The 27612-nt window shown below is 40.7% G+C and overlaps 1 long non-coding RNA gene across 2 annotated transcripts; it reads right to left on the bottom strand.

Moving 5' to 3' along the window:
* Nucleotides 1–279: 279 nt before the first annotated feature.
* Nucleotides 280–21450, bottom strand: LOC117765311. Of its 2 annotated transcripts, none has more exons than XR_004614548.1 (3): nt 21440–21450; nt 15964–15968; nt 280–401 (listed from the first exon to the last, which is right to left on the bottom strand). It is a non-coding gene; the product is annotated as an uncharacterized LOC117765311 (long non-coding RNA). The 2 variants fall into 2 exon arrangements; XR_004614547.1 differs by lacking the exons at nt 15964–15968; nt 21440–21450 and adding exons at nt 5384–5386; nt 9614–9627.
* Nucleotides 21451–27612: the final 6162 nt, after the last annotated feature.

The following is a 27612-nucleotide window of genomic DNA, read 5'->3' as shown; positions in this document are numbered from 1 at the left end:
CTTTGCCTAATTCAGATCCCGCTGGGACAGAGATGAAAGCTGTTATGTGAACGCAGCATGAAACCTCAGTGGATGTCACGAGACGTGTGTCCAGACCAACGATGCACTGAAAGAATTTGAAGGAAACGGGAGGCAGGTGGTCCTGCCTCAGCAAAGCAGAGCCTTCAAAAATACTTTGAGGCTACTATACTAACATGTTATGTCGCAGTAAAATGCCACCTGATTGGCAGAGGACTCATTTGTTGTTGGTCTGATGGGACTCCGCAGAGCCGCCATTTGTTTCTCTGGGTTTTTTCTGTTAAGAGCTAAATCGATGTCACACAGTTCAACACCCTCCATCAGGAGTGTTCGAAACGCTCGGCTTGATGAAAAACGGAGGCATCGATACGTACTGATTCAAACTAAATAAAGGGAGTGGTAGTTAAACTTCGGTAGCTGCTCTGTCCTAACATCTGAAATGTAAAAAGTACTGAACCCGATGTCCTTCAGTCGGTCTTGTCTCACAGGCTTCCTGTGCGTTTCTCTGTAGCTGTTTTCCTTTAAAGGTCTGAAAGGCTTTGTAACATTGGGATCCTGTTTTAGATGTTCTAGATACAAATAGTGTGTAATGTAGTTTTGTTCTGCTCAGCAGCCAGATAAGTGTCACCCACCCACTCTCCCCCCGTTTCTCAGCACTCTGCCTTCTTCTAACCTCTCACTCAGCTTCCACATCACCAGGCCTTCAACACATATGCTGTGAATGACACGCGGAGCCTTCAGCGATCACTCTTTGTATAATGATGATATCACCTCTCAGCTCACAGCATGACGACGTCACGGCTCCTCTAAGGTTCATTTAACACGATCAGCTGCTGTTGACGGACAGATATGCAAATATCACAGAGTTCATTCAGTGCGTAGAAATATTTCATAATGTAATGATAAATGTTTTTGGGGAATCAAGGTAGTCATTGGAAAGATATGGCACTTTGGGGAAAAAGATGAAATAATATGATGTGACACCCAATCTGCCAATATAGAAGAAAGATTATTTGTTGTTTAATGTTGATAATGAAATTAGCTGTATCCTGAAAAATGACTGAATGAAAACAGACTGAAAATTGAATCTTAGATGGTTTGACAGATTTTTGAGTGATAGTGGCCGTAGTTAAAGTGCCCATATTATGTCTTTTTTTTTTTGTATTGTATAAAGTTAAAGAAAACCCCTTGGTAGTTACTTTGCAACTACGTCACCAAGTAACATGTAAAACTTGTTTGCAGTGGTGGTTCAGGTGTATCACCCGATCGTTACTGTAGCAACAGAGCTGATTAGGAAGCATCTGTGTAAGAGACGGAACATTAAGCAGTTGACCGATCACAAAAGAGTTGTTTCAGACAGGGCTGCAGCAGCGTAGGGTCTGAAACAAGTGACTGTATTTAGAATATTACAGCATGTAAAGATAATCTAGGAGACCCCAAATACAAATGATGAACCTGAATCTGTAAATGATACAATGTGGGCACTTTAAGGTCTTTGGCTCCTGCTGATTGGTTGAACCCAGCGAGAGCAGGGGGATAGAAAGTTTCTCTTCTGCCAGAGCAGATGAGCAGATACTGTCGAGGATACGTCATCATCTGTCGCTCTGGTTGCATTTCTCTGCTACCTCTTTAAATATGCGCTTGCTCATACACGCATGCACTTAAACAGCTGCACTCACACATGAACATACACTTCTGCTGACTGACTGAAAAGGTCGGACAGTGAACACAGCACACACTCGCTGATCAACCCACACACGGCGCACACTTGTGTGCACTTCTTTCTCCCTCACCAGCAGTTATTGCCAATGATGCACTTGTGTATTTGTCTCTAAATGCTCTGCAAAGCGTGTGATGTCAAAAAAAATTATCTGTTGTCATCTTTTTTTTAACTCTGATCTCTATAGTAAGACCTGGACTAGCCAGGTGGTTAGAAATGAATTGAACATTAATTAGTTCAGTTCATACAGAAAGTTTCATGTCTTTAAAAAAGAAAAAAAAAAAAAACATAAATGCACATATTGCTCAGCTCAGTTGTACCTTGGTGTGCCTAGAACCCACAGCCTTATTTTGGGACAATATCAGGGGTTTTAAAGCAGAATACAGGACGATCCGCCCTCGTATTACTGGTGACAGTTTCATTGAGTTTTAGTAGCTGTTTTTCCTCTCTTCATATCCACACATTTGTTAATTTCTTAAATTGTTGTATCAGTTGTAGGAGTCAGCAGTAGCGTGCTCGTGGGAGGTGTTGTCTGTGTGTTTCTCTGCTGGTTGTTCTTTTATTTATTCCCCTTGATTGTTTTCCCTTTTTTTCCCCAGAAACATATAAACCCTATCTGGTTTCTAAAAATATACTCGTTTTGATTCGTGCTGATGCAACAGTTTAAAATGAAAGATTTTGATTAATTATAGAACATCCAGCAGCAGACCTCTGGCCTCCCACAGCACGGCCTACTCATCATTAGGAGAACAAAATCAGAAATGCTTCAAATCAGAGTTTATCTCAGTAGAGTCCCAAGATAAGATACCTTTACCCTCACCCATGCACACCACATTGCAGTAAAACCCACCAGACCTCAGTGCTTCTAGCAGAAACTCGTCTTTTAAACATATACAGTTGCCATGGCATCGCTGTTGATGGCATCATCAATAGCCCCATACCATAATAAATAGTGTTATACATACAGTACCTTAACCAATGTCTCTCTTTGTGGTTAAAAATCACCGCCTGTTTTTTGTGTTGCTCTTTTTTTCTTTTTTGCTCTTCTCTTTGAAGTTGATCCATTGTACTTTGATTACATGCATTGTATGTAGTAAAATACTGATGATGTTTTGGGGAAATCACAAATAAAACAGCTGTACATAATGATGCAAAACGCCCCCGGCCTCCCTGCTTTGTTTGTGCTTCGTCTACAGCTCTGGTTTTGTGACTGAAGGACACGCCTGGGTTGCAAAGTATAAGGTTAAAAGCCTGGTTCACCCTAATGATGAAAGCTAGTTTTCAGTCTCAGTTGTACACGTGTCAACAGAGCGGATGTAAAACAATGTATCCATGTTAACCCACTGGGTATGCTACAAAGCATGGGGACTATTTCTTTGGTAACAAGTTCCCTTCAGACTAATTATCTCAAACACATTCTGTGCTTTGTGAACACAATATCTCAGGAACGTCTCCAGGGATTCTCTTCAAATTTGATGCAAATGTTAACTCGTACTCAAAATTGAACTGATAAGATTCGTCTGGTCGTAGGGCAAAGGTCAAGTTCACAGTGACCTCATGTTCATTGTGATTGTGATATTTCAGAAACACACAAAGCAAATTTCATTACATGTAGCACAAACATTCAGTAGAATTTTAAAAAACTGATTCGATTTTTGGATGACAAAGTTCACGGTCACTGTGGCCTCACAAAACATGTTTTTCTCCACTTGAACATGATATCTAAAGTCCACCTTCAGGGAATTTCCTCAAGTTTTGACTGATTTAGGACTGAATGAATAACTGATTACGTTTCAGTGGTCAGGGTGACGGGTTTGTCCCGGGTGTGTCGGGTTCCTGATGATTTACAACCCAAGCCCTTCTTATGAAATGTGTTTCCCTTTAATTGACCTTGAATCTTCATGGTCTCATTCACAGAAAATGCAAAAATAAATATGCGAAGGAGATTTTTAGTTCATTTAATTCTATAGTTCTTTCAAACATTTGATCCAAAACAGCTAAATATCAAACCAGGAAAAAATTAGCAAATTGTATCTGAATTTCCGAAAGATCTGCCAAAGAATATGAAATTAAATGCTCAAACTTCCTCTGTGAAAAGGCTTTAGAGTTTGGTCATTTAGATACACAGTGGTTGGAGTTGTCTGTTCCTTTAAACCATTCTAGAAGAAGAACATTTAGAGAGCTCCAGTCAAATCCCCAAAACATGTGAAAACCATGATGAAAATATGACATTTCTGTTTGTTTCATGTGTTGATTTGATTTAATTTAAAAGAAAAACTAGTTTCCTGATGGCTCCACACAAATCTGGTGCAGGTGTCAAGGACCACCACCCTGTTCATGAACCCAAGACAGAAGCTTGTAATAAATGTGTGAGATCAATGATGGAGCAAACAGAATCAGAGTCACAAAACAATATAAATGTGATTATCAGATCGATACTCTGCACTGATGTGAGGATGATTCCTGGAGCACAAACAGCCCGACGTCCTCACAGGTGATTAGAGCTCATTAGGGACATCACACGCAGTAACTTTATTAAGATTTCAGGAAGTGAGCAAACCGACGGAGCGGCTGGAAAGTCTGATTCCAAACTGGGCATGTTGACACTGTAAATACTCAAAGCAATAAAATCACAAGGTCTGTCGGAGGGTCGATACCTGAGGGAGTAGAAAAGGAGACGACGTGGTACCTAACACTCAGTCTGCAGTTTGATCTCTTAGCAACATCTGTCCAGGTGAGTCTGGAGTCTGGTTTTTCATTTGAACCTTTGTTTAAGCCGAGAACATTTTGATTTGGTGTTTTATTGATCTAAGACAGGCAGACAGCTTGTTCAGTGGAGAGTGGTTATACAGGCATGGGGGAGACAGTCTTTATTTCTTTTTATATAATTTTTCTGGAGCATTTATTTAAGATCACCTTTCAACACAAAGTTGGAAGAACACTGTTTTCTAAAATACCATATTCATGCTGTTGCTTTGTGATTTATCTTTAGTGAATTTAAGAGGACTTAATTAAACACGGAGAGATCAAAATTCCTTTCAAAAATGTACTTGTCTCTTCAGGAAATCCTCGGATCTGCACCACCTTCATGATGTCTTCCGTCAGTCTGACTCAGGTGTTCCTGCTGTCGGCCCTGCTCCATCTCACCACGTCACTTCCTGTCAGGTAAAACATCTCTTCAATCTCACACACACTGCTGAGAAGTCCAAAATCTAGTACAAATATATATCTGGAAGAACTGCAAACTTCAGCCAAAGAAATCCCCTCATGATTCTTCAATATACCATAACACACTCTGCTCACACATTTGATCAAATAGCAACAAGTTTTTGATGCAACTTAATGTAAATCACTTTGAATTGCTTTGGTAAATTTAATGTGCTAAACAAAAAAACCTGCTGTTCATCTTCTTGTTGTGTGACGTCAGGAATGAAGACGAAGTGGAGAGTTTCCTGACCGAGATCAGACACCTGAACACACCGTGGTCTCTGACAGGGATGAATTCTGCCGACACACTGCTCGAGGCTAGACTCACGTAAATTTACACACACACACACACACACACACACACACACACACACACACACACACACACACACACACACACACACACACACAAAGAAATCAATAAATAAACTTTCACACTTTCTTTGTAAAGGAATAAATCGTCCTGCAGAGGTATTAGGCACAATTGCTACAGTCTGAGTTTAACATGTCCCTTAACGCTGCTATAGTCAATATTTTTATTAAAATAATGTGTACTGCTCAGCAGCAAACAGCAGTCGGACACAGTTAAGAGGCCAGCGGGTGAATATAGTGCTGCATTAAGCTGCTAAACAGCAACATGTTCCCCTGAGGAGATGGTGGAGACCAAAAACAGAGCGAGAAAGTAGCAAATATTAAAGGAGAATTCATCAGTTGGACACAAACAAGACACAAAACAATCAATCATATTACTCTGTTGTCCAAATTTATATTAAATGTCAAATAGACTTGCATGATTAACTTTATTAACAACTCGGGGAAAACTCAACTTTTCTTTCGGAACTACAAACACACTGAATCATGTTGCTGCAGCTCTACACAGGAAGCTATGAAGTTTCCAATGTTTTGAGTGAAACATTGTAACAGACATTGTAACATGTTTCTTCATGGCTTCCTCGCTCCACCGACACACATTGCATGCAGATTAAAACAGCGGCTTGCTTTAGTTTTTTTGTGTTTAATTTAAGCGAATCAGCTCTTTACCTTTTTGACTTTTCTCCTTTTCTCTCACTTTATTTTTCACTTTGAAGAATCTGAACAAACAATGTGAATCTGTAAAAAAAACCTGACAGTTGTTTTAAGACAGCCATGCAAAGTTGGTCAAATATCCTTTAAGAAAGACAATAAACCACAAATCCAACTCGTAATGAGGGAAAAATTTAAGATATATACTTTAAAATTCAAAAATTCTAATTGCCATTGATCTGATTGTCGACTTGACTGTGTTTCAGGCACCTGCTGTCTGCAGGTCTGGACCGCAGGAGGCAGCTGGGAGACATTGAGTTCTCCAACAGATACGCAGAGTTTCTGCGATCTAAAGCCAAACACACCTCCATCTGCTCCTTCCTGCGCCGCGTGAAGAAGAGGTGTGACACTCCAGACACCAGAGACACAAACATGGCTCCCTTAAGGGCTGGGCGATAAAACCATAACTTTAATTATCAGAATATAATTACCATCAATAACAATGTAACAAAAATTCAATATATATATCGATGTATTGCTGATGTATTGTACAAGCACAGTGAGCAGGTTGAACACATAATTGGTTTTAATGATTGACCTAACATTTGTAAAATGTTTTGCTGTTTAGCGAAGAAGAGAGTTTAAAACCAGAAACTTCACTCAGGAGCAAAAATTTGTCTTTTAAATAACTTTATATTTATCACTACAGTTATCAATATTGACTGATTGATGACCAGCCGGCCCTATGTCCTCATCTCACTCTCAGCGTTTTGGTTTGACTTACTTATCTCTCTAAAGTACATTTTCATTTTGTCGAGCTGCAGATAATCAATAGAGGAGATGTTGACACAGATGTTGATCAAATATCTGGGCTGATTTCAGCAGCTACAATTCACAAGCAGCATTGTGAGCATTGGTGGAGTTTCTACCTGCAGACATTAAATAGTTAACTTATCATGTTATTATATTTATCATTATTTATAGTCAGTATTCTCCTGAAAATATAATGCATCAAAGGACAGTTTTGTAGTAAAGGAGCAAAAAATACATAAATCAAAGTAAAGATCACTCTGCTATTAATTTCCATAGCCCCTAGTCCAACCCCATTTTAATATGTCCTTGCAGGAAATAGCTCTCACATATTTGTTTTTGTCCACAGCGGAGGAGACGTGGAGAGAGTGAACCTCCTGCTCCAACAGTTCATGTGTGAGTCCGTCTACAACAACTGGCCGACCGACCTGTAGACGACACACAGCAGAGCCAGAGAGAGAGAGAGAGAGAGAGAGGATACATGGGTGTGAGAGGGACGGACATGTTACTGATGTATGTGAAGGTGGAAACATGGAGGTCTTTGTAATTAAAGGAGGTTTTATGATTTACTGTTTGTGTTTGGAGTGTTTTATGTGAACATTAACAAGGACTATTGTAATGACTTCCTGGTCACTGTGAAGGAGGCTAAATAACATAGAGGCTATAGAAATATATACTTTTATCAATTAGTGGTTAAGTGCAACATGTGCAGGGATTTACCCGTTAGTAAAAGTTTATGTGTCAACATGAGACTCACACTCACATGACATGAACACGGAGAAGAGATCACATGTCTCCTGTATTAGCTTCAGGACACTGGCTTCCTATTTCCCCCCCTTATTTTATTTATTTTCATTTATTAATCATTTTTATTATACTAATTTACTTTCATTACTCATTTAATTATTTTACAAATTTTCATTCATTATTAATTTTTATTAAATTTTATTTAGTATAATTTTTTTTATTGTTTATATTTTCTTTCAATCTTGTTTTTTAATTGTATTAATTGTTGTCATTTTGATGAGAAAATTGAAAATAATATGAATGGATTTCCTTTGAGTGAGCCAAAGACCTGCACTAAAGCCAATACCTGAGACACATGAGCCTCCTCTGCCTGAACCTTCAGTTTCATAGATCAACTGGTACATGACTTTCAATACTTTATATGTTTTAACCCTCACACTCAGAATTTAACACAGATTCAACAAACGCTTCTAACTAGGTGTGTAGAAGACCTGTGTGTTTTCATCCCAGAGGCTCATGCTTCTTACCATACAGCTGATAGTAGTCATTCACACTCAGATGTGCAGTTTGAAGTGGTTAAACATGCTGCACATGCATGCCTGTGGCCACTAGAGGGCACTATGATACATGAGGTAGCCATGAACCGCTGATAGACTTTTAGAGGGTCTCTGTGTTTGAATATGAATGTACATACGGAAAAGCTCGACCCATATTTTTCTGTTTAACTGCTTATTTCATGGCTTCAGTCACAATTTTGAATTGTTTAGTCCAGATTAAATTTCATTAAAAAGTAGAAGCTGATGAAATGTTAGATTTCTGGAAATGCTTCAGTCATACTTCAGAACAGAATTGTTCATTAACACAGTGTTTAGCAGAACATGATGAAATGTAAAGGAACCTCTTCGCTGTTGAATCTCACCAGCAGTTGACCAGCAGCTACTGAAATACATTTCAAGCTTTACATCAAATACTGTATGAGCATATTGCAGCAGTGGTGTCTAACGTATGGATCGGGACCACCCATGGATCCTGAGAGGTCAAAAGCTGATTAAGGGGATGAGAAAACATAACAAATTTACAGCTAATGCTACACAAAGTACATTTTATTATTATTAATCTTTTTTTTAAATTTTAGCAAATTTTCTTGTGAAAAATCTGAACATGTTTAACCCCGTCAGGCGTCTGAAATATATCAAATTAAATATAATTGGTTGAACTGCCTGTAACTAAATGATACAACTGCACTGAACGTTTTGTCAAGCATCACGTTAGTAAACATTGAATGGCTCGTTGTGTTGTTATTACAGACCCTAACTGGGAAGTCTTCCACTGCTTTTGTTTCGTTTAAATAGTTTGAACTATGATTACTTTGTTTTTCACATAAACATCCCATAACTTCAGGTTTAAAGTATTATTAAGACGTTAATGAGCAATTTCGTTCAAGTCAAATACAACTATCTTGCTCTCTTTAAACTTACTGTTCTCTTGGCATCAATGTTTCTGTGATGATCTACTTAAGTTCTGTTATTTGAATTGAGCAGATTTAAAGGATGTTTGTCTTCTGCAAACTGTAAAATCATTGTGCTGTCCACCTTCATGTTTGTCCTTTGAGTACAGAGACATTTTGAATTGTCATATTGCCTCATCAACACTTCAGCAGTTAAACTCTGTATCACAGGGTGTTATGTTTTATCACAAATAACAATTTCCACCCTCATCATTGTCCTCTGTATCTGTGTCGGTCCTCACAGTCGTGTCATGTTATTCATTAATAAAGTTCTACTGATCTTCTCTCACTTCAAACTCGTCACTACCGAACATGATCCAGTAACGACATCCCATAAATATCCCCTACACTTGCACTAATGTCGGCTGAACTGGTGAAGTATCATATTTTCATGATTCTTGTTTTAGTAAAGTCCTTATTGTTTCGCTTTTGTTTATTAACTCTTTGTTGTGTTTGATCTTTTTGTTGCTGATTGTGAATGTCTCCCGTTCTGAGGTTTCTTCTTGAAAAAGAGACAGAAAATCTCAGTGAGATCGTTTGATTGAATTAACATTAAATAAATAAAAATTCTTCTTTCACACAATTTCAGATTTAATTTCTTTATTTAAAATGGCACCGACCCGGGACAATACAAGTTATTGTTTGAAACAACAGACAAACTGGTTCTTTGTTAGTGAAGGCTGTGACATTTGTCTCCTCTCACTGTGTCAATGTGACATGATGAAAGGTGAGAGAACAGTTCGTTTGACACCATGTGCAGTGCAAAGAGAGATGGAGCGTTTCAACAAGCGAGTCATTATCACTTTAAACCTCTCTTTGATTGCAGATCAATCCTCCTCCGAAGATTTTCCAATTTGTCTGTGTGATGACTAACCCCACCCAACCGCCGACTCTGCGCAGAACGAAACAAACGCACAGAGAGTTATCTGCAGACCCTGACATGACCCAGGTCTGGGAGGGAGGCAGGGGGGGTGACAGAGAGCCGGGCCTGTCTGTGATGGGAGTCATCCAAACGTCATTAGGACAATCTCCTCCATGTGACCCCCGCAGGAGACGCCTTGCATGCAGGTCCGAGGACTTCCTGGAAAGAGTGACAAACAAGGAAGAATGGGGAGCGAGGGCAGGGGGTGGAGGGAGGGAGAAAGAGAGATAGAGCAGAGCAGTTTTGATTGGCTAATGGGAGTTTGGGAAAGTGGATAATTTAGTGATTACTGACTAAATCAGTCACATGACAAACCCTACAACAGGTTTTTGTACCGTCCTTTGTGCTAATGACACATCTCCTTGTGGTCGGGCGACTGAGCTCTCAGGCTTGAAATAGAACTTCCACTATGTTGCAATCATTGTGGTTTTCATAAAAACTGCTTCTCCCACATTAAGTTTGCCTCCGACCGCCAACCAGACACTAGTGGCTCGTGCTGCACTGTGTTGATTGACTATTTTATCAGTGGCTTTCACGGCTCATATGAAGGTAGTTCCAGCTGGAGATGAGCAGCGAGCACCAGGCGTCTCAAGTGTTTCTACAGTCACATCGCTGGATAATTCGGAGCAGCCATGTTGGGAAACAGCTCTGACACACAGACACACCTACATGAATAAAACGTGATAAATATCCCCAACAGCCCTGTGCAGTCACATCCTGCTCATGGTGACATGCTCAGTATGTCGCAACACGACAAATGCTGATCACAACTGGAGATTTAAAAAGTTAGGATCGTGAGGTTCTTGAATCAATCCCAGGTTCAGCTTTCGCCTGCTCCTGGACGAGGGAGGGACACCGGCTGCTTTTTGGATGCAGGTACCAACAGAATAAAGTCACTGATATCTTATCTAGGATCTTTATTTGACAGTTTTAGGCCAAAAACATGTTTTTTGTTTCTGAGAATCTCATCCTGACCTCGTTAAATACAAAATATTCCTTCAGTTATTATATGATTATACATATTATATGAAGGATGAGGCTGGAGTTCATCTTTACTTTTCCTATTCAACAAGTCCTCATAGAGAGCACAGCCAACAGCGTGTTAGTCTTCATTACTTTTAAACCTCCCAACCCTGTCTGTCCCACTCTGCCCCACATTCAATCCAAATCAAGACATGAATGTTAAAAAGTCTCAAATGTAGGCTCAGTAATTTTCTATACAACCATGACGACCAGCATCTCGCCAGCATGAGTAAATAGTGCATTTATTGGGGACTGTTTTCTGTTGCGGATTGTTACACATTTGGGAAGTGATAAAACTTAAAGATGATGTGGCTGAGTGACACAGTGTAGCTCATTGGTTTGTTTTGGTCAATGTATCTGAGCTCTGTGGCACAGAGGAATACGATATACTTATATAACTTCATCAAAATATATTTAATATTCATTATTATAGTAAATAAAAGAGTTGGGATACACAGACAATACTTTGTGGATGTGGTTTAAAATGTGAAAGATATAGATTATCATCAGTTGAATTCGCACCATGTTACTTTTTAGCCGGCTTCTAATGTAGCATTAATATAAACTGAATCATAGATGTGTTTTTTGTTTAAAATCAAGACAAGCTAATAAACTGAAAAACAGACCCGCTTTATTTTTGTATGTTACAGTACACTTAAAAGCAAAGGAATAAATAAGATAAAAAGACAATATTGGCCCCATGTTTGGGTTCTCTCCTGAGAGGGGAGTCACTTCCAGTATTTCTTACTGTTTCATTTTCACTTCAGCACTTCCCCGTCAGGAGAAATGTTTCAGTAGAACAGACTCTGGTTCCTCCGGCCAAGAGTCCGACATCCACAACTGCTGCGGCAGACAAATGGAGAAGGAGTTGGTTCTTCAGCGCAGCATTTATATTTATTTCTCCTGTTTCTCACAGTTAATCAGCCACATGCTCAAATGGCCTGCCATCTTCACACTGTAGATGTAACATAGAGTAATATACACCCTGCTCCTCACACACAGAACCCCCCCCCCCCCCCCCCCCCCCCCACACACACACACACACACACACACACACACACACACACGTCTAACCAGGTCCCAACAACAAGATGTGAGAGGAGCTCACTTTAGCTCTGTGAGGAACAGGGGAAGTGAAATAAAATGTTAACTGTTCAACGTTGATTTCCCCTGAAAATGTCACTTTGAAACTGCATAATTATTATAATGCTCTAGTGACAGTCAGCAACATTTTTATTATGGCATTCAAACTTTGCTCTGATCAAAAATTATAAAAGAAAATCCTTAAGAGGTGAAAAAGTGAAGAACTTTCTGTTACGTTCAATGGAGGTTCGGACCCAGAATGCAGGACAGACTCGAGGATGCAGTTTAACAGTTTATTGAAATAAAGGATAATGGTGGGATTCACGGCATTCAATGTTTTCAATTCTTGAATATATTATAGATATAGATTATAGATAGATTTCACCATCAGATAAATGTCTAATAAACTGAAAGCAAACAGCCCCAGACTGTGCAGCATGTGCTGGAACTGGAGGACCCTCTCATGGATCTGTAATGATTTACCATTATTAGACACGTGTTTTTTTTATATAGGGCTACGATTTTTGCGATGTGTACAGGGATCTGTAAATGTGTGCGTAATCAGATTTGTAAACGTGTTAAAAATCTGTAAACGTGTTATGAAGATTTGTACATGTGTGGACATACGACAATAGATCTGTGAATATGTAGAAAAATCTTGACATGCTGACATAGATACGAGCGGCTGAAAGTTTTTAGTGTTTTGCTTCAAGTGCTGTAAACACAGACAAGTTATCAGTTACAACCCTGATGGGCCGCACAGTGATTTGTGATTTTTATGACACTTCTGTCGTGGCAGATTTGCAAATGCGTGTGGTGATTTAACCGTATTACACAAATAATGTTACTACCGTATTTTCCCAATATTTGTACAATTGCATTTATTGTGAATTGTAGCTTGTTGCCTTTGTCTCTTTGCATAACTCTTACAATTTTCCTTCTATTCACACATATAGTTTATAAATATGTTTTCATGCATATTCATGTTCTATATTTGTTCCTTGTTTTTACATTCTTTTAGAGAATCCCTCCACTTCTGAACCGACTCCGAATAGAAGCCACAGCTGCATGTTCCAAATCTGAAACTGAAAGTCTGAGGGTGGACATCATTTTAGACCCAGCTGACTTTATTTGGAACTGAAGAGGAGAATAAGGGATTGCACACTAACAGGAGGAGAGGAAGAGAAAGAGAACAAGATGGATGGAATAAAGGATAGGGGGATCATCAAGGGAGAGAAAAAGAGAGAGGGAGGGAAGGGTGGGGCGCATAGAACAAGGAGGATCATGGGATTACAGAGAGAGAGTGAGAGGACAAGAGAGGTTGCGGTAACACTGCTGACGCACATGTGAAACACGGGAGGGGAGGGAGGGATGGAAAGGAATCTCTGGCAGGGATGACCAAACCTCGAGACGAGGTCAGAAAGCCACTGGCGACATGACGAACACACACACACACACAAACACACTGAAGTAGGGGTAGTAATAATAACAGTAATAATAGTAGTTTAATAGGTGATAATCATCTATTGGGTAAGGATTGTGAAAACCACAAGGAGAGGATAAACCGTATCCCCACTCCCCTCTCTCCCTATCTCTCTCTCTTTCTTACACACACACACACACACACACACAGTAGTGGTGTCGGAGGGATGTCCCAGAAAAAGAATTCAACACACTACTTTTTGAACTTCTTTGAATAGGAAAAGTTTGTGTGTGTGTGCGTGCATGTGTTTGTGTTTGTGTGTGTACATATATTTTGTGTTGGATGGTTTGTTTTGGATGTAGTTTAACAGTTTTGCTGAGCACTTCTATTGTGCAGCTTTTACTTTTAATAAAACACACAGGCAGAAAGTCTACATATCTTCCGCCCCAGGTTAAGGAGATGATGGTCTAATAACCATCGTCAACTCTGGTCTATTAAAACAAACAAAGTTCGTTTCACTTACATGTAGCACTTTGTAGTTTGGCTTGTTTGAAGCTAATGTTCTTTGCTTGAGTCTTGTTGTTCTGGGTTTGTACCCTCCTGGTTGATGCACTTATTGGAAGTCGCTTTGGATAAAAGCGTCAGCTAAATGAAATGTAAAAATGTAACACACACACACACACACACCACAGAGACTGTTTTATGTTGAATGTGAATTCTCCAATAACATGCACACACACATTTGTGAGGCTCATATGTATGTTTGTATGAGTGCGTGATTACGAGTATTTGCATGTGTGATTAAATGCTTGTGTGTGTGTGTGAGTGTGTGTTTGCACGTGAGATCCCATGGATATGTAAACAGTGGATGTATGTTCAGTATGTGTGTGTGGTTGCATGCTCATGTGAGCATGTGTGTTCTGGCCAGTCAGAGCGTGGGAATGTGGTGAAGGATTTCTGTGGTATTTTTAATGTTTGTTATTAAATATTACCACAAGGGACCACGACCAAACCCCAGACACTCCCCCTCTGCTCCTCCTCGTCGTCCTTCTCTCTCCGTCTCTTTCTCACCCCCGAGCCCTCCCCCTCAAATAACAATGAAAGAAAAAAGGCTCGGCAGTTGGTTTAAATAAATCTGACACTTAAGGAATAGGCCAAACAAACAAAGTCAGAACCAAACTCTGGCAGGGGTAAAAAGTTAAAATAACCAGGGCAGCACAAGAATGTGGAGCAACTCAGAAGTCAGAAACAAAAAAGAATGCTGTGTGACACACACGCAGCAGCAGGTGGAGACACTGGAATGAGAATGATGAACAGCAGGTAAAGTCACTCACAGGGAAAGACATGGCAGGAGACTCACATGCTCTAATTGAACTGCTGCAGTTTCTGTTTGTAATGTTCTGTTCTCTTGTCCTGTGTTAATGCTCCTGAGCTACTTCAGAATTATTCCTTGTCGTTAGTGAGTCCTCCTCAAACAGTTCTACTTTTATTGTTTGAGTGTAGAGCTTTTCATAAACCTTCTATGGTGCAGAGTGAAGTTACCAAACTTTGTGTTCATCCTCCCTGGTTTATCTGCAGGGAAGATTTTATAATCAATATTTTCATTAAAAGAAAATTAATTTGCTTTATTTCTGTTCACCTGTGTAGCTTGTATATGTTGTATAATTTGTATATATATTTGTATAATTCAGCTCGATATATATAAAGCATTGCAGCATTAAAATGTATGTTGTGCTTTTACTTTGTAGACTAATTGCAAAAGAGAAAGTGATTCTATGAATGTTGCTGCCATGACGGCACCTGTGAATGTTTGTCAGTCCGATATGGATAAATAAAGAAAAAACAAATTATCAACATGATCTGTGATTTTTGACCTGTGGTTTGAACCAGTTGCAGACCACTGCTGCAGATTATCCGAGGACGTAGAAGTAAGATGTTCAACTCGATCCGCACACTGACCGCTAAGCCCCGCGTCATTTGACTGACGGCTACAGAGCGCAGGTCCCCTGCTTATTCAATTTGTATTAATATTGAATGTATTACATGTCCAAATGGTACCAAATTCTACGCTGCACTGCTCTGGGTCATTAAGAATACACATACCAGATGTGCACTCTACTTATACAGTAGACAGACAGATGTTTGTGGAGTTAGGAGGTAGCTGTTGAACTAAGCCAGGTCCCAAGAAGCATGACTCCAAATGAATGACAATTTTCCTAACAAAATTTAACTCAAAACTTCAAAGGTGATGAACATTTCGTTGCACAGGTTCTCTCCTCAGTTCCCAGGTGGTTTTGGAGGACTGTGACTAACCTCTTTCACAGAACTGATGTGTTTCCACGGAGCGCTGCAGGAATGGTGTATTTCTGTAGACCACTGCAGAAGTCAACTGTTCCCTTGACAAAAAGTCAATTGGATTTAAATTAAATTGGCTTTTGGATTATTTTACAAAATAAATTCTGCAACAAGCTTTATGACACTTTAACTCGTTAAAATCCCCAGAGGTAAGAAGCTAAAGTTAGGCTCTAAACAAATCAACATTTCAATGTCACGCTCATTATGCTTCTAACTTGTAATCTAATTTGGGGCAATTACCTGTTCTGCAAAAGTCTATAGTGATAGTTTGTAAGAGCACGAGCGTGAGGCTGTTAACGTGGACCAGAGAGCAGATCAGGTTTTTATTGTGTTAATCTCTTAATGTCCTTAACAACCACATAGTCTACTTTTGCCACTTTTTTAGCAACCACCATTTTTATAAACACATATGCTTAAACAATCATGTGTGGCGTAGGCGTATTTACTGAGGTATTTTATTTTGTAGGATAAAATATCTTGAGCTTGTTTTTACCACCAACCTTATTTCAGGCATCTAACCACAGTCCCCAGTGTTTGCTCGTTGTGGGAACAGTTGGATTGCTCTATGATATTGTATGGTCTCGATCTTACTATGGAAAGTGCCTTGAGATAATGTGTGTTGTGAAACTAAAACACAAAACCTTTCAACATGGGTATGAGTGTAAAAATGCAAAGTGATTGTTTAAATGTTTTCATCTTCGGTGACTGTGAGACCCCAAACCTACAAGAAAAACTATCCCTGGAGCAAAGTCTTATTCGACTTTGAACTATAAATACAGTTAAAGATGGAGTTAATGATTCTGGGGAACGACTGTTGATGTTTGAAAACAAACACACCCCTCTCTTCACTGCTCCCCCACAGGCTCCTCCCTCACCTTCATGCATCGCCAAGGTGAACCACTCATCTCAACAAAGTGGAACTAGCCACCACAAACATTAGCATTAACTGTAGACAAACTACAACCTCTGTAGTTACACAACCTACACATACTATGTATGTTACCCTGTACCACTTGTGTCAGTGACTGGGTGCTTCCCACACGGATGGCGTTACATACGTGTGGGGTCACCGCAGTCGAGAGGCAACTCCTGGTAATCTCTACACTGTTGAAGCACCACATCGATGTTCAGGCAGGTCTTCGCCGTTTCATTATTTCCTTATCTTCTTTTTGTGAGCTGTCGTCTGTGGTGCTTCATTTTTCAGCGATATGATTGTGGGTATAACGTCATGTGAGATAGCCGTGTTGCCATTTTTTAGTTGCCAACAACAGTTGCTCTGAAACACAAGTGGCGACGTACGTTATGTGAGGTCGTCCTCCCATTCCTCGATAGTAGAAAGCAGAGGAATGATCATATTATCTCATTTGAGATGTAACAGGTGATGTTTCCATTTCCCATGGTTCATTAAAAATTGCTCAAAGATGGAGGAAACTGTTAAGATTCACTGAGCTTTCATATTCACCTCTGTCTTGCTCCCACATCCCCTGTTGCTGATTGGCTGGAACAGTGTTGTGCAGTTCTGGTCGTCCAGCTATCTCTGTTTCCCAAATACGCAGCCTTTGTCTTTTTCTCTTAAGTCACCTCTAAAAATAGCAACGGTATTTATCTATTATTCTTTTTTTTTAATGATCCAGCAGTTTTATTTCCTGGAGTATAATGAAACTAAGTTCTTAATATGAGTTTACACTTAGTCTTGTTTTTATTCAGGCTACCATTTATTTTTAAGCACAAAAAGTAAATAACTGACCTATAAACATTGAGCCATATAGTTACGTGAGGTTAAATATGTTTCATTAGGGTTATATTTGAGAAGCTTCATATTGATTTTAATGGATTTTTTAAACTTACCTTAATCTTTTCCTCCCTAATTCTTATCACATGATGCTCCCGTACCTGGGGTCCTGTGAATCACAGTGGGTGTGAGTGAGCTGAGGATGCCAGATGGTGTAATGATGTGTCGGTCCAGTCATAAATACAGAAACGGGAGTAGAGAGAGAAGAGCGAGGGCAGTTTTCACAGCGCTGACCAAAGTAAGCAGCTTGAGTGTTTATCTGATCCTCCCTGGTCTCCACTGTTGATCATCAGATAACCAACCAATTTGTTAAATGAGCTCGTGTCTCTCCAGCTGAGAGGATCGTCATCTTCCCGCTTTGTCCCCGTCTCCGTGTCCCAAACATGAGCTCAGAGAACCAGAGGGGTCTTTAGCAGTTTCCCAGAAGTTCACTTCAGTTCAATATTAGAGATAAGAGATATTCTTTGCCTGAAAATGACGACTAGTAATTTAGTTCTTTTCACCCCATTGATTTTAACAGTATGTCTGCAGACGGGTATCAAATCTCACCACACACAAGAAATCGTCCTCGTTAGAGTCAACATCTTATTGACTTTGGCTTATTTACAGACCATATTTAAGGGCTGCAGAATTTTGAGAGGCTTTGTAAACCACAGAGCCAATTCATCCTCACTTTTTTTTTTACCCTGCTGCCTCGCTTCATTCCTTTGAGTGCAGCCTGACTCGTCTGGCATGGAGCTGCACTACGCTCTGTTGTCACGGGAGAGAAGTTCAAGTTTTGGGTGGAGCTGACAGATGGAGCGATTCATACCATACAGTAAACCTCTTTTTGTTTAGTTTCTTTTTTTTTTTTAAACCAAATGCAGAACTCGATATTTCTCTTTCCCTCTGTGGAGCAGTTCCATCCTCGACCTCTCACACCGTCGAAGTTTCCAGAAATGTTCTGTCGCTGTACTCGCATCTTCAGTTTGAATCACAAGTTCAGTCCCGTGGTTTATCTGTGGCCAGGGCAGATATGATAAACAGCAGATCAGATCGTATAAACAGGAATCCAGAAATATACAGCAGGGCGGCCTATTTTTACTATAATATGATTTTTTTTCCTGTTTTCTAGACATATAGGTAATTGAACTCTTTCAAAAACTTTTCTTCTCCTGGCACATTTTAAACTCTTTAAGCTTATTTGTTTTTACATATTTTTAACATTATAGACATTTAAAGCATCTTTTAATGTGATGTTCAGGATGACTTTCAACCTTAGAAAAATCGAAGTATTTATCATTGACTGCCCTCCCATTGACCCAATCATTTTATATTGCAGTCCTAAATGTACTTTCCAGTGTTCGACCGTTTGTTTACATGTTTTAAACCTTCTCACATTCCCCCATCAGCCCCAGTTTTCCTTTTCATGTCCCCCAATTCCATCTGTTCCCAACTTTCCCCCATTCCTCTGTTTGTTCCCCTCGTTTCCGACTCGATGCCTCTCTCGCAGCTCTCTTCTGTTTTTTAAGAACTATGTGAGAGCACAATCACGGCGACTCCAAGCTTTTCCGCACAAGCAGCCAAATTTATCCTTGTGGTTTTCCGCATGTTTATTTTGGGTTTTCTTGAGGGACGACATATCTGCGGGAAAACCAAACAGCCCGGAGCGGGTGCTTTCCCTCTGGGGATCATCTCGGCTCAGGGTAAAAATAGGAAGGTCTTTTTCGGGATATGGAATTAAGGATTGGTGAGCGCCTCCCGAGGGTCCCGCTCTCGCAAAGAGAGATCATCACTCATTTTCCCTTTGTTTATTTGTCTGTGTGTGTCTGTGCTTTAGTCCTCTCCTTCCAGTCTGCAGAGCATGTGAAAACAACTATTTGGGTTGTGTTTCAGACACAATAGAAAATCACCACAACAGTTGTTCACCATTTTTAATATCACTATAATTTGCAAGAACAATTAGCTCCAAAAACCCCACATAATTACTTTACACATAATAACTTTACACATGATTACTTCAACGGGTGAAACAAACGTCTCTTCTCCTCTTTTCTTCTGCATCTGTATGCAAATCGACTTGGAGCGGAGAATCAATCTCTGTCATCCCTCTCAATAACCCTCCTGAACTTTCTCTCTCTGCCTTTTATTTTTTCCTCCAGCTGAACTCGATGGCTGTCATTGTCGGACGTGTGTGTGGGTTGAGAGGAATTCTGGGATCGGAAAAAACCTCCTCCGCTCTGACTTCTCAGTTTGACCTGTGTTTAACACGCTGTCTGCTTTGGTAATCTACTACTACTACTGCTGCTGCTGCTGCAGTCATGGAAATCATTCATGTGCGGGGTGGGCGACCTGCTCCGATTGCATCAAGGGAGAAGATGGGCGAATAAATCGCTGAGTTCCCCCAGATTTTTACTGCAGAAGCCTTTATGATATCTTACTCTGCTGATGTGGCCTCCATGGTGCAGGTTCCTCCCTGCAAAACATTTTACATTTGATAATTCATTATTTATTTAAAGACCGTGATGTGAGGTTTCCAACCAGGCGAAAAGGAGGGACACTCGCCTTCTGGTCAGGAAGCTGTCAACACACCAAATAGAATAATTTTATTGCTGGAGAGTTTTAGTGTCTGTTAAATCCTGCAGCTAAACACTGAACATTTTTCAACATGAAAATCCTCAAATTACATCCTCATCTTTTACACACACACACACACACACACACACACACACACACACACACACACACACACACACACACACACATACCCACTGCTCCAAAGAATTGAGAGAACACTTAAATCACTTCTTCAAGTTGAAAATCATGACTGATGTACATTGTATAATTTGTTGAGAGCAAAAAGACGTAACAACGGTCAACGGAAACCAAAATCATCAACCCATCGAAAGTTGGATTCAAAACCACACAGAAAATCAAAGTAAAACATGTAAATCACTGGCTGATCCAACTTGTGTGACTTTCCTCATGGCAACTCATAATGTGAGTCAGTAGTGTGTATGGCCTCCGCCTGCCTGTATGCACTCCCGACAGCCTCTGGGCCTGCTCCTGAGGAGTTGCTGGATGGTGTCCTGGGGGATCTCCTCCCAGACCTGGATCACTGTCCAGTGATGCCCTCAATTGGATTTAGGTCAGGGGAACGTGAGGGCCAGTCAATGGCACAAAGGAGCAGATACCTGTCCTGCTGCTGCTGCTCCATGGAGGCCGCGATGTTTCTTGTAGTAGCCCAGACTGTTTTTTATGAAACTCAAAGGGCTGCAACATGACACTTCACCATCTTATGTCACTAAATTCTACACACTGCCACTTTAAGTTTAAGTCAGTTGTTGTTATACTGTGACCATTAAGTGTTCCCGTCATTGTTTTGAGCAATGTATATATTTGTTTACCAGGAAACATGATTCTATATTCCTGGGTTGATAGGTTCTGACACATTCACAACAACAAAGAAATTCTTCAGATTAGGAGTGATGCTGCAGGCAGAGGATGCAATGAATAAAGTTCGCTGCAGAGAGGTTTTGTTTACACCATATTGAATCAGGCGTCAGCTCTTATCACCAAAAACGCTTTGTCATCCTGAGATATTTGTATTCTTAATGTACTTCATTTTATTTGTGTCGTGTGTTAGAAACGTCATCAACACACTCACTCGCTCCCGGTGAATCCTCCGGATGATCTCCTGCTATGTTTCCATGTGGGCTCATTCTGACATTCTCCAGAGTTTTTACTGGGGGCTGTTAGGAGAAACTGCAGCCTTTCACTCATTTAATATGGTTTTATATTAAAGGTGGAGGTGTATTACATTATATTACATTTCATTTAGCTGATGCTTTTATCCAAAGCGACTTACAATAGGTGCATTCAACCATGAAGGTACAAACCCAGAACAACAAGAATCAAGTCAGTACAATTTGCTTCAAAATAGCCAAATTACAAAGTGCTACATGTAAGTGCCATATAACTGCAACTAAATTTTGTATTTTATTTTATCCAAGGTGTAGTCGGAAGAGATGTGTTTTTAGTCTCCGGCGGAAGATGTGTAGACTCGTGATGGAGCAGCAAGCCGATTGGCCGATGCAGAGTGGACAGGCTGGGGTGTAAGGTTTGACCATGTCTTGGATGTAGACTGGACCCGATCCGTTCACAGCACGGTCCGCAAGTAGTGTCTTGAAGCGGATACGGGCAGCCGCTGGTAACCAGTGAAGGGAGCTGAAGATGCGGAGTAGTGTGAGTACTCTATATACTAGCGTTGTAATGTCTGTGGAGGACTTGGGGACATTTACTCATCCTGGAGTTTCTGCTCATAATTGCGTGGGCGGATAAGTTACTGTGAAGAGAAGTTTAGCTGGAAACAAAAAGGGGATGTCTGCGGTACACTGGATATTATTATGATGCAGAGCTAAGAGAGAAGTGTGAGTAATGTTATGTTCACTTTAAATGTTCAAACCCCAGCAATCTATCATCACTGCTCCAGCTTATACTTCTGTGCAGTAAGTTGTCAGTGAGCAGCTTTATGTCCACGTCAGCACTGACCAACCAGCCGGTCATCTGGGTGTGTCTGGGACTCAGCAGGCTGCTGTCACTGACTAATAAGAATCATGTGCACGTACATAAACACATGTAAACACATGTACACGACTATTTTATAGTGCATTTCACTCGTGCTGGTGTGCAACTCCTTAGAGGGGAGGCTGCACAGTGTTTGCTGCAGAAATTCATATTCAAAACATAGCTTGGATTGTGTTTGTTATACAAAGTGGTTGTGTGAAGGCTGTGGCGGTGATTGGAACCAGAAACCCACAGAACCCACAGAATCAAAACACCCAGGATAAAGACACAAAACTAACAGAGCACATTTAAAGTCTTGAAGTGCTGTTCATGAAGCCGGTGGAACCTCTGTCACTCTGACAGTCTCCGCTTCCTGACATCATGTGTGAAAGAGCAACTCCCAAAAATGTCTGGACCTGATTCCCGGGTCAACAGAGACGTTCTCTCTGCGTGATCATTTTACATTTTACATTAAAATGAAGAGATAGAAGTTGTGATGTATTTATTTGGTAAAATAAACTCTCCCTCCCCTTGAGGTGATTTCCAGTAGGTTCTCAGTCTGACGTTAAAAGTCGGGAGTCATTTCTTGTGTCTCTGTTCTAATTTAGGTTTGTGATTGTTTTTGTACATTTCAACTTGATGAATATATTTTTTATGCTGCTGCGATTTTAACCTGCAGTCAACCTACATGCAGGTATGAGATCATACCAAGGACTTCCATCAATGACATCACATCTTCCACATGAATGGACTAGTAGGGCTAGTGTCCAAACTCGTCCCCTCCGCTGGGGCCAGGGACACCCACACTGTCAGCTGATGTGCTCGTCACACAAGGAAACACTGAGCAGCGCTTTGATTTCATATGTCGCCAGTGCATCGCCAGGTGTTTCAATACGTTTTTTTTGTGTTCCTCCGTTTAGATGTAATCATTTTCAAATATTTGCTGCTCGTTCTGGTGTTTTAAAATGTTCTCGTAAAATACAGCCACACTTTGGTCCGTTGTCTTCAGGTGTTTTGTTGTGTCAACTCGAGTTTGAGCTAGCTGCTATAGCTAACTGTAGCCTAATGTTTGATGCTGCTGACGCTGTGTAGTGAGTGTGTTACTACCAAGGTTAAAATGATTCGATCTGGTAGGTAGCACCCGTGTAGGAACAGGTGCCTGATTGGCTCCAGATTTTGGTTCCCAACCCTACTGGTGGCTTCATTTCGAGGGTCCTGATATTGTTCATAAACCAGCACTGTCATGACAGACTGGGACTCATTGTTCATGTTAATGTGACACCTGTGTTTGTCTGACTATGACATGTCAAAGTGTCTGCGGTGAAGAAGTTCTGCTGTGCACATGGGATTAAGACCTTTTCCCATTTCATGATGTTTGGATGGCTTGAGTGCTATAATATTAAGAAAAAAATGTTTTTTAACACCCACACGTCTTACAACTCATTTGTGACTTTTAATCAAAGACAAAACTTGATGCCTGAATCAAATGAGATCATCTCACTTAGTGTTTTATAGACCTCCACAAAAATGTCCATATGTAGTTTTTTATGATGCAAGAAATAAGTATGAGGCAGCGTAGTAATTAAGTCATGTCATGTCTATTAAAGAAGGTGGGGAAAGAAATTCTGTATCCACACCAAAATGTAATGGATTCCTTCCAGACTCATATCACTTCCTTTCACTAAGATTAGTGGAAATACGTCCAGTCGTTTTTGCATAATCTTGCTTCCGAACAAACATACAAACCAACAAACAAACAAACGGACAGGGGTGAAAACATAACGTCCTTGGTAAGGTAACTATTTGTTTAGCTGATGTGATCATCTGTAACTGGCTTTTACCTTCTAGTCCCCACAACAGAGCAGAGTGCATTCTTGGAGTTCCTTCTCTGTAGGTCAGGACGAGGTCTCTGCCCTCTGACCTGGTCAGAAGATTAATGTGTTTCTAGAAGAGTCTCGTCACCTCAGATACCGAGTGTTCTGGTCAGAACAATGGCTGGACAGATTTAATGGTTTCTCTTTCTTAAGGCAGGATATCTTACTTATAGTATAGTTAACAGTTCTTGTTAGAGCGAGAGAGGATTGTCATTCAGTTTATTGTTGATGTAACCGCATCATATGCATCGTTACAGGGGCGAAGACACAGATTGAAACAAACGTGACTTTGGGATCAACTGGTCTATATGAGTCTAAAATGACCCAGGTCTCACAGTGAGTTCTGGTCTATGGAGGACTGTAATGTGCAGCCACAGACTGAACGTCCCCCATCAGAGAGGAAATGACTTCACGAGACTCAGGGGCCTCTGCAGCGCCCGAAGGGAAGGCTGGTACACACACACACACACACACACACACACACAGGTTTGCGCAGCTATATTTCTTAGGACTTCGCACTCACTTCATTTTGGACATCTGAACACAAACCTATTCATGTCTAACTCTAACCTTAACATCACTGAAATCTGCATCTTACCTGTAAACTGAATCTTAACCAGCACCTCAGAAATTATGTCCTGCCTCATTAGAGCCAGGCTTTGGTCCCCATATGGTCCACTGGTCTTGACAAGGTCATTGTTTATACTGAAAAAGTTCCTAAAGAGGTTACAAAATGAGTACACACACACACACACACACCTGCAAGCTTAAAGTGCATGCAAGCACGGATGAATGTAAACCGTCTGCTGCCTTATGCTAATGCACACATAGCCACAAGCAGACACACACATGCACACATTGCAGGAACACGCGTATAGGTTCTGTAAATACATTCACTCTGGCCTGTCACCTCTCATGTCGGGTGCTGAGTGTGTTATTTATTTTCGCTGGCCTGTGCCAGAGTTAAAAATGGAATGTTTCAGCTACATAAAACACTTCCTGTTTTGACGACTCCCTCAGTGAGCCGTTCCCTCAGCTAAATAGTCCCACAGCACCACGTACTGACAGCCGTCACACAGAGGAAACGTGTGTGTTTGGGTCTAAATAAACTGTGTACATTCACTCATGTTTGTCCTGGTCATGTATGTGTTATTGCACATTTTCCCCACCAGTCTGTTTGCTAGTGTGCGCAGTGGTAGACGGTCCTGTTGTATTGTGTGTGTGTTGCACAGATACTTGTCTGCTTGCCCTCGTACGTGTGTGTGGGCATTCTTGCGTGTGTGTGTGTGTGTTATGAATTGTACCTCAATACAGACACTATGGTACTGGACTCTTATTTCCACTAAAGATGCTCTTAAAATAAATTTTGGAACATTATATTTCAACCACTACATATTTTCAACTCAAACCACTGCTCAAGACCCACAATTGGGCCACAGGTCAGACTCATGGTGGGCATCATAGTGGGTCTCTTTAGTCAATATAATAACACCAAGCCAGTGATCAGAGATGTGCCGCTACGGATGCTATCAAAATAAACTGGACAGAATATATCAGGCAAAACACCGTGGTCTTATATATGAGCTGTGGTCTGTACACAGAAAAATATTTTAAATTAGAGCATTTTACACACACACACACACACACACACACACACACACACACACACACACACACACACACACACACACACACACACACACACACACACACACACACACCTGGCACTTCAAGAAGCTCATATTGCTGTAGCTAATGTGCTTATGTGCAGAGGAAATGTCACAAAGGTGCTGTAAACACTGACAGTGACACATCCTGCCACATCAATTCATGTCTTTGTTTATTATGCTCATCATCCATCAACGGCGTGTAATACAGTGATTTGGTTTGTTCTTACATAAAGTTTAGGAACAGCTTTTTTTAAAGAATGATCCAAACTGGAGCAGCAGAAGCTGAGATATCCTGGCTTTTAGTGACACCAACATTGCTTCATCCTACATATCCATCCATCCATCTATCCATCCATTTGACTTTTTATTTGGATCCGCACCACATTGCTCACAAATATCAGTCAAGATCCATTAATTATTCTCTGGGAAATCAATGACACAAAATGCCCTATGTTAAAGAAAGTAAAAAGAAATTCTCATTTCTGCCTCCTGATCTGAATCCACACCAACATTTTATGAGTTCTTCCCTGATCTATCCACATCCTTCTTCTAAATGTTGTGGTAATCGGTCCAGTATTTTTGTGTTATTCTAACAAACCAAGCTAGATGAAAGCTAAAAGTAATGAGATATAATTTTGTGTTAGACTCCTTCCTAAGGCCACGCGAAGGAGCACTGAAGCTGTGAAGTGAAACAACTCCTCACAGCTGTGTGGGGTATTTGAAGGACATGGAGGTTTGAGAAGCTGTGAATGAATACAGCTCTGTGAATCGATCGAATGTGGTCAGCTCTCAGTTCAGGTCTGAATGCACCCAGAGGCATTTAAAGATTGTATCTCTCAAACCACATTCTGAGGTGGTCTGTGTTGCCACGTTACTTAGGAGACGTCTCTGCCAACTTGCAGTTTCACATTGAATCAAATGTATTTTTTGCACTTCTCAGTTTCCATACTTTGATGTGTTTGGAGCAACAACATCAATATAGATATGATCATTGATAGTTTTCTTAAATTGGTCCAATATTTCTTCAGAACTTTGCTCATTCATTCATTCAGTCCCTCCTGACTCCGCCTGCTCGTTTTCTTTCTCTCTCTCAGACACAAAGACACAGACGCACACTCACACATTGTGGCTGAAAACAACACAATTTGATCTTTGCATATAGAGCGAGGAAGTGAGATCTGAACACAAGTGGTCACAGGAGCCACATTTTTAACACCAGGTGTAAAGACTAAGAGTTGAGGCTGTGCACTTGGATCTCTCAGTACAGATGTGAATCAGGGCCAATGATCAACTTGTCAAAAACAAACGTGTTAAAAGAAAGATAGAAAGACATGAAAACAACAATAAAGATCAGACAGCCACGATGAAGCTCATTCTTGACCTCGGAGCCACGTAGTTACAAAAAACAATAACATCTAAAGCATTTTTCTAGATAATCTGCCAAACTGGTTTGTGTGTCTCCAGGGGCAAATCTGCCAGTGAAGAGTAAAGGTCCTGCCATCTCAGCTGTCCTCCCAGTTTTGGACAAAAAAATAATCCAAGTGCACATGGCTGGAGCAAGAGATGACACTCGCCGTAGCCTTTTAGGTTCTGCCCCTCCCCCATCGATGGCTGTTTGCTACTTCTCGTGTCCATCAGTGAGTCATTAGGTGAAGGAATGAGGTAATACCAACATCCTCCTAGCTTCAACATTAAAGCCCTGCTACAGTGTGCTGCCAGGAGCCATGAGGGGACACAGGGTTGCTTTCCGTCACTGCAGCAGACCCTCCAGCTCTTCCTGTCCCCATCAGATTTCGGAGCAGCCTCTCCTGTCCACACACACAACGACTCGCTGATGGCCTATTTCCTGGATAATGTGCGTGTAGGGTTACTAACTTCCACTTATAGAAATAC

Source organism: Hippoglossus hippoglossus, chromosome 7 (genome assembly GCF_009819705.1).
Source record: "Hippoglossus hippoglossus isolate fHipHip1 chromosome 7, fHipHip1.pri, whole genome shotgun sequence".
Lineage (NCBI taxonomy): Eukaryota > Metazoa > Chordata > Actinopteri > Pleuronectiformes > Pleuronectidae > Hippoglossus > Hippoglossus hippoglossus.
The sequence above is the reverse complement of the archived record's forward strand: the minus strand, read 5'-3'. Positions and strand labels throughout refer to the sequence as shown.